We start from the raw sequence: 7,169 nt of genomic DNA, 5'->3' as shown, positions 1-7,169 counted from the left end.
TGTCATGCTCAACTGTGAACCGTAAAAATCCATTCCTGCTGTTGAGCCAATGTAGAAACAGATGAAGGTTGTTAATGTTTCCTCGCCATATGACGAAAATATCATCAATATAGCGTTTCTAAACTTGTATTAGTCACAAAAGGGATTTGTGGATGTTAAGATGTGTTCCTGCTCAAAGCTATGGACATACAAATTCGCTAAACTTGGAGCGAAAACACTTCCCATACTTGTACCCGAAGTCTGCAAGTAAATGGTGTTCTCAAATCGAAAAAAAAATTCCTTCATGGCAAGACTGGCGCATGCCATAATAAACTGGACCGGAGTAATAGAATCAACATTTCTCTCCACCAGTAGAGTGGTAATCACCTCCAAGGTTTCATTCTGTGGGATAGAGGTGTACAATGATTCTACGTCGAACGACACCAGATGGTCTCTCATGATATCAAATTCAATCTCAGGGAAAAGCCGGAGAACATCTTTGGTGTCTTGTAGGAAGGTCGGCATCTCCTTAACCATAGGGTGCAAGAAATAGTCTACGAAAGTAGACAGAGGTTCTAAAATAGAACCTATTCCCGAGATGATAGGGTGCCCCGGTGGAGGTCTCTGTACCTTATGCACTTTTGGCAAAACATAGAAACATGGCATGATAGGATGTTCAGTGCGCAGGAATCCTGCCTCTTGTGATATAATTCAACCTTCTGCCATGGCTTCTTCTACCATGTTGGTAATGGTAGTTCTAATTCTTTCTGTTGGATCTACAGTAAGAGGACGGTACTCTTTACAGTCTTCCAATTGTCTCAGACACTCTGCCCGATAGGTGGCGGTGTCTAGTAAGACAATCGCCCCACCTTTATCGGCTGGTTTGATTGTCAAGTCTTCATCAGACATAATACTACGAAGGGCTTGTTGTTCAATTTGAGGTAAGTTAACAAAGGAGAAAATCGTTCCTTTGACAGTAAAGTGTACCGTCCTCTTACTGTAGATCCAACAGAAAGAATTGGAATTGGAACTACCAACATGGTAGAAGAAGCCATGGCTGAAGGCTTCTTCCTCACAAATGACATGCGCGGGCACCCGCGCTTGAGCATTTGTGAGGAAGAAGTCGTCGAGAAACCAGGGAGAGGGAGCCTCGGGACACCGCATCTCAAGTACGTCGTTTTCATTAGTTTTAGAATGTTTTAAATGAATTTAAGGGCATTTAGAAGAGGGCGTGAGGGAGACGGGCGGCGCGTAGTGGGGCTACGTGAAGTGTGTGGGTGTGCGTAGATTCCCTCCTACTTCGTGATGCTTCGCGTAGCCCCACTACCCCACTACGCCCAGGGTTAGTAAGAAGAAGGTCATTTGACATTGGTTATGTCTATGCCTTATTTGATTTTAACAGAGCGGTGCTTCTTCTCCCTGAGCCGCAGCCAGGTGAGGTGAGGCCATACCCTCCTGCAAACTAGGTAAGCGGGAATAGTTATATACTATATATAAAAATATATTTATACTGCCTGATGTTGACCTTGATGCTACACCTTCAGATGGTAATGATGCCAGATTAGGATGTCTATATATAGAGACACCAATTTTCTTCTTCTGTCTTTCCTTTTTTCATCATGGATCCAACATTAATTGTGCATTCCACATTGGCTGAGTAATTCACATACCGGAGGAGTGACCAGACACCTAGGAGTCCAGGTGAAATGGTTCATTGATTTTATTTTATCTTTTCACATTGAATTGTTCTATTGCAGTAGCAATTACTGATAAATGTCCTGACGAAGGCAGAGGATAGTAGTGTCCTGATTTATTGCTGAAACATGTTGACCATATAAACTTAGTGGCAGATATTTGTTAGAGCTGCATTCTTTTGCACTGTTTATAATCTTGGGCAATTGAGCGATAACAATAAACTCATGTTTCTCTCACTTACCCAATTTTAACTCACCAATTACTTCACATTATTCCTGCACTGCAATTTTTTCATTTTTTACCCATCATTTGACACCATCACTTAACATCTTTAAAGTGATTTCCTGCTTCATAATTAGAAGCAGGACATGTCCACCTAGTCCTAGTAAACATCTTTTATGATTCACGATGGGAAGGTTGTAAGGAAGCCCAGATGAAGACTAGGGCGGTATCGAATGGTGACTGATGGGTATCCTTATTCATAAGGTGACCTTCTGATGTATTTACACATTTAATTTGTTGGTTGAGGTCTCATTAAGGTAGATTTGCTGTCGACAGACCCGTGGACACTCTATGTAGATTATGTTATTTAGTCTGTAAGCACTATTTTCTTAAATGAGTTTCTCCTACTGCAGGTACAACATGCTTTCCTGCAACATTCAGCGCGCCATGCAGGCTTTCTCTTTCCAAGCAGCCTGGGAGAATGGCGGACGCTTCTTTGAAATTAAATAGGTCTTGCATTTACAAAAGTTTGAGCTATTGGCATTGTATGATTTTTTATTTTATTTATGTGTTAATTTTCAAAACAGATAATTAAAGGGCATTGTCATTTACAATGTCAATAGCTTAAACTCTACTACGCTGAACTGCGCGACTTGCAATGTAGCCGCTAGGTGTTGCTGATCTGCTGTTGGGGAAATGTAACTGGGGTTGTTTGGAGAAGAATCGAAGCGTCCTGATCGGGCGAAGTACTTGCTAGTGGTGTTGATGGTTGGACTGGTGTGCTTGGATAATTTGTTGTCGGACACCCTGTACATCACTCCTCTGCACTTCCAGTGCTGACGCTGCAGCTGGTTAGGTTTACCAGTTGGCGAGATCCGGCACATGCGATTCGCCAACAACCACCTCACTCCTGCGAGCTTCTGTGCCTTCCACAACAGGGTGAGGCTGAGAGAGGCCACGGAGCCGGAGGGGAAGGCCGCGGAGCTCCGCTTCACGATCTCGTAGCAGGGCTTTATCACTCTGGTGCTGGGGGAACGTCAGAAGGCCCGAGGGCTGCAGCCTTGTCCTGTAAACGACTACTGCTTCAAGACGGGCAAAGGACGTGAGAGAGCGCCATGTTATTTGAAAATTTGTACGGGTGCGTTATAATCATGGGTAGTCAGCACCCGCATATTTAGAGTGAAAATTGAGTGTATGCTTACGGTAGTTGAAGTCATATAGATTGCCTTGAACTAGAGAATTTGCCTTAGGTAATGACGAGAAATTGATGTTCTGTGGGATGCACTGGAGAAAAGATGGAGAGTGCAGACAATTGAGTGGGATAGATTGTATCCACTGTTGGTTAAGTCGAGGGACGCACGGAAAAAGAGTGCTTAGGATGACGACAGTGACACCAACGACAGTTTGCTAGAAAGGATGTTATCTGAGAGACCACCTCCGTATAATCCGGAGGTTGTGGAGAAGGAAGTGGTTCCGACAGAGTGACTTAGGGAACCACAAGCCCCACTCAGTACTGAAATAGCAGGGAAGATCTCGATAGGGGAAATACAGAATGCAGAGAGTGTCAGTTCTCAGAGGTTGCCGGATGCTCTTAAAGTACCGGTTACCATACGTCCCATAGTGTCAGTGTACAATCCGGAGCAGGTGAGGAGTGGAAATCCACCACAGGCAGAGATAGAAGGGAGTACCAGCTTTGGCAGGAACAGCGTAGTAGGGGGATTCAGTCAAATTTCCAAGGTTTGTGGAATCGAGTACGCCATTTCCAGCTACGGCAGACTCATCTAGGGGACTCATGGATCTTAAGGGCCTGAGGCCAAAATCCTTAGCTGAATTGAGACCTGACTTGAGGATGTGAGACTCGCCGCCTGAAGCGAATCAGAGTGTCAGGGCCAGTGAGGATTGGGACAATGGGTGTGCCGAGAACAGGATGACTCAGAATAGTATAACTCCTAGGGGGTACATCTGAAATGAGCAGGTGCCAAGAACAAGATAGTGAATGCAGGGAGTCAGGTGGTTCAGTCAGTCGAGAGTCACTGAGAGCAGCCATAAAGGTAAAGAGGTTAGATGTAGTGCGGTTAAAAACAGAAGTGGATGAAATTGTAGAAGGAAACCTCCCCATAGAGAGAGTAGACCTTTATGAGCCAGACAAATTGTTGTTTGTAGCAAAGGACGTGACCCGCAAAGCAAGATCAGCACATGAGAAGTTGACTGATTTGGCCAATAGATATGAAGTGGATTTCTCCAAAACGAAAATGTTACAAGGTGGCCACAGATTGCAGTATACTGATCAAGACTTAGATGAAAAGAGAATAATTGGACTGAGGACTGACATTAGAGAATTGATCATAGGAATGAGAGTGTGGATGAGGCTCGACAAGTGGGAAGAAAGATGGTCCAAGAATAAGATTGTTAGAAGGAGTGTGACAGAGGCACCTCCTCCAGGAGGGGGAGCTCCAGGAAAAGAGAATTACCCTTTGCGAGAGGTGGCTAACAGAGGGTTTGTGCATGTTCCTTGGAGTAGAGATGATTTGGCCGCATTCACAAACAACTTCCCGAAGTTGAGCGAAAGCCCAGTCGAATGGTACAAGCAGGTTGAGAGGTTTGTCAAGATTTCAAAGGTGTTGTGGATTGACTTGAACACACTGTTTGATATTGTGGTTCCGGGAGACTTGTGGGTAGCATGCAAGATTGCTATTGAATGGCCCACCTCCGAACCGGACTGAGAAGCTGTTACGAATGGTCCATCCCCACTTGTTATGAAAAAATATGAACAGGTGATCACATGGTTGAAGTCTAAGGTATCACCATAGGATATTGATTGGGTGAAAATAGATCAAACAGTTCAGGAACCAAAGGAGACTGTCCACGAGTACTATGAGATATTGTTGAAAGTCTTCAAGCAGCATAGTGGGTTGGATGTAATGGACCCAAAAGACATAGGGCAGTTTGTTTAGAAGTTTGTCCTAGGATTGAGACCTGAGATTTGTCTAATGATACAGCAGCATTTGATTTGTTGGCAGAACAGGCCGCTGGATGAAATACTGAGGTATGCTAGGTTATGCAGCGATGAGATAGATTTGCAGAACAAAAAGCTTAAGGACAGGCTAATGTTGGCCCAGTTACAGAATGCTGACAAGGGAGGTCAAGCACAGTCGGTAGGAGGTACTCTGGGAAGGATACAGAATGGTCAGAAGAAGGGAAACGGAGATGATCCCAAACCCAGGGTAGATTTGGCAACTCTGAAGAGGACTACAGAATGCCACCAGTGTCCTCAGATTGGACACTGGAGCCGCGAGTGTCCCTTCAATCCTGCATATCAAGAGCAGCAGAAGGAAGAAGTGGTTCAGGTACAGACACCTCAGGTGACAGCAACGACAACGGCGAAGCTCAAGTCGACCAAAGGGGGACTTCGGCTCCTTGAGCGCAAGTTCCCCAGCCACCGAGAATCTCGTCAGGGACTAGGGTTTACCAGCAGATGCCCTTCTTCGATGAGAGCAATGATTGTTACTTGGACCCGTTGGCATGATGGTACCTGAGGGGGGAGGAAGACTGCACACTTGAGGCCATCTTGGAGGTAGACCAGAGGGGACCATTTGTAGAAGCCGATGTTGATGGTCACCCTACCATTTCTTTTTGGTTGACCCCGGTGCTACCCGTTCTACTGTGAGATCTGCTGTAGTCCCTAGCCTGTCCCTCTCGGGACAGACGATCCAAGTTGTAGGTGTTGCAAATAGAAGAATGACGAGCCCCTTGACAGAACAAATTCCTGTGAAAATAGGAACGTTTAAGGATAGACACCAGTTTGTGGTATGCGATTCGAGTCCTGTTTGTTTACTAGAGATAGATCTCCTGTGCAAACTCAATTGCACTATCTACTGCACCCCCAAGGGAGTAGAACTGCAAACAAATGATGATGATGATGCCTTTAAAGTATCTGTGTATAGAAATGTACCCTGCTTTGACAGTGGAAGAGCTTCCACTCGACTTGAGAGAATCAGTCTCACAGAAAGTGTGCAACTTTTCCGGAGAAGACATAGGGTTGATTAAGGGAGTAGAGCCAGTTAAGATTCAAGTTAAGCCGAATGCTGAGTTCCCAAGAATGCCTCAATACAATTTGATGCCCGAAATAATTTCAGGGATCAAACCTGTGATTGAGTCCATGATTAAGCAGGACATTCTGAAGGAGATAATGGGCAGTCCATGTAACTCGCCTATTATGGGATTGCAGAAACCGAGTGTGAAAATCAGAAAAGTGCAGGATTTGCGCCAGGTTAACAACATCGTTGTTCCCTGTTGTCCAGTGGTACCGAATCCATCTGTAATACTGTTTCAGATCCCGTGCCAGGCTGAGTGGTTTACAGTGGTCGATCTTTGTCAGGCTTTCTTCTCGATAACCCTGCATGAGGAGAGCCAATTTCTCTTTGCTTTCTGGCTGGAAAACCGTGTCTTAACATGTGTCGCATCCCTCAGGGGTACACAGAGAGTCAATTGATCTTTAATCAGATCTTGAAAAAGAATCTTGAGAATCTGGTACGGCCGCAGAAATCTGTTCTTGTCCAGTACATAGACGATCTCCCTGTTGCGTCAGACACTGAGGATGTGTGCAGGATTGATACTATGGCTTTACTGAATCATTTGATAGAAAATGGACACAAGGTGTCGCCAACTAAGTCACCAACTAAGTTACAGTACTGTTTGAATGAAGTGCAGTATTTGGGTCATCGAATAGAAAAAGGCAAGAGGAAAATGTCACCCGATAGTATTGAGGCAATCATGAACATGATGGTGCCTTCAACCCAAAGAGAGGTCAGAATGTTCTTAGGGATGGTTGGCTACTGCTGTCAGTGGATTGACAAACTTCTCATTGAAGACGAAGCCTTTGCAGAGACTGACGCACAAGGATGTGAGTGATCCGGTACCATGGGACAAAGACTGTATGAAGGCTTTCCTTGAGCCAGAGGACAGAGGACCTTTGTCAAGCTCCGGCGTTGGGAATGCCTGATTACAACAAGCCTTTTTCATTGTTTTGTTGTGAACTAGAAGATAGTGCATTATCAGTTCTAGTGCAGTATCATGGAGGTGTCCGTAGACCAGTTGCTTACTTCTCAGCTACTCTAGATCCAGTAGCTTCAGCGTTGTCCGGATGTCTCAAATCTGTTGCTGCAACGGGTGTCAGCATTGAAAGGTGTGAAAGCATTGTCATGGGTCACCAGCTTACTGTGTATGTTCCACATTCTGTTTATTCGCTGATGACCAGGACCAAGACACAGCAC

At 45.0% G+C, this 7,169-nt stretch overlaps 1 pseudogene; it reads right to left on the bottom strand.

Moving 5' to 3' along the window:
• Window positions 1-2,520: 2,520 nt before the first annotated feature.
• Window positions 2,521-7,169, bottom strand: part of LOC147733598 (uncharacterized) — a 30,168-nt pseudogene continuing 25,519 nt past the window's right edge.

This window comes from Lissotriton vulgaris, chromosome 2_1, assembly GCF_964263255.1.
Source record: "Lissotriton vulgaris chromosome 2_1, aLisVul1.2, whole genome shotgun sequence".
In the NCBI taxonomy this organism is placed as follows: domain Eukaryota; kingdom Metazoa; phylum Chordata; class Amphibia; order Caudata; family Salamandridae; genus Lissotriton; species Lissotriton vulgaris.
This window is presented reverse-complemented; position numbering and strand designations above follow the sequence as displayed.